This window comes from Capsicum annuum, unplaced genomic scaffold (assembly GCF_002878395.1).
Source record: "Capsicum annuum cultivar UCD-10X-F1 unplaced genomic scaffold, UCD10Xv1.1 ctg2554, whole genome shotgun sequence".
Taxonomy (NCBI): domain Eukaryota; kingdom Viridiplantae; phylum Streptophyta; class Magnoliopsida; order Solanales; family Solanaceae; genus Capsicum; species Capsicum annuum.
Genome location: NW_025831745.1, coordinates 332,546 through 333,380, shown reverse-complemented (window position 1 = coordinate 333,380; position 835 = coordinate 332,546).

Below are 835 nucleotides of genomic sequence, written 5' to 3'. Positions count from 1 at the left end.
AAGAGAAAACTGTTCTCAGTTTCATCCTAAGTCATCAGTTCCAGCTCCTTCTTCAGACAGTGCTCCAGTTCTTAAGTTCAGATAGGGTAACAAAGATAGAGTGCCAGGCTCTAAGTCACAGGGTAGTATTAGCAGTGCCCGCACCTATCCTCTTTGCTAGACTTGTAGTAAGCACCATCAAGGTATTTCCAAAGCTGGCAGTGGTATTTGTTTCGGATGTGGCAAGCCAGGCGATAGAGTTAGAGACTGTCCTCACATGGGTTCTCAGGGTCAACAGAAGCACTCCTCAGCTCAGCCCAGTCATCTAAATCAGTAGGGTACCACCTCTAGTGCTACTAGTGGGCAATGCCCAAATCATCTCTATGCTCTTCAGTCCCAATAAGATTAGGAAAATTCTCCTGATGTGGTTACTGATAATTTATAGATCTTTAATGTGCATGTTTATGCTTTGCTAGATGCAAGAGCTTCTTTGTCTTTTGCCACTCCTTATATAGCAGTCAATTTCAGAGTCAGTCCTAAAATTCTAATAGAGCCTTTTTTAGTCTCTACCCCAATGGGTAAAACCATCATAGCCCGAGGAGTATACAGGAACTGCCCGCTTATGATATTTCTGAAAGTCACTTTAGCAGACTTAGTCAAATTAGAGATGACTAATTTTGATGTCATTCTCAGAATGGATTGGCTTTATTCCTGCTATGCCACATTCGATTGTAGAAATAGAATAGTACAGTTTTAGTTCCTAAATGAACCCATCTTTGAGTGAAAGGGTAGTAATTCAGCGTTTAGAGGTCAGCTTGTTTCCTACCTTCTGGCAAGGAAAATGATATCTAATGGA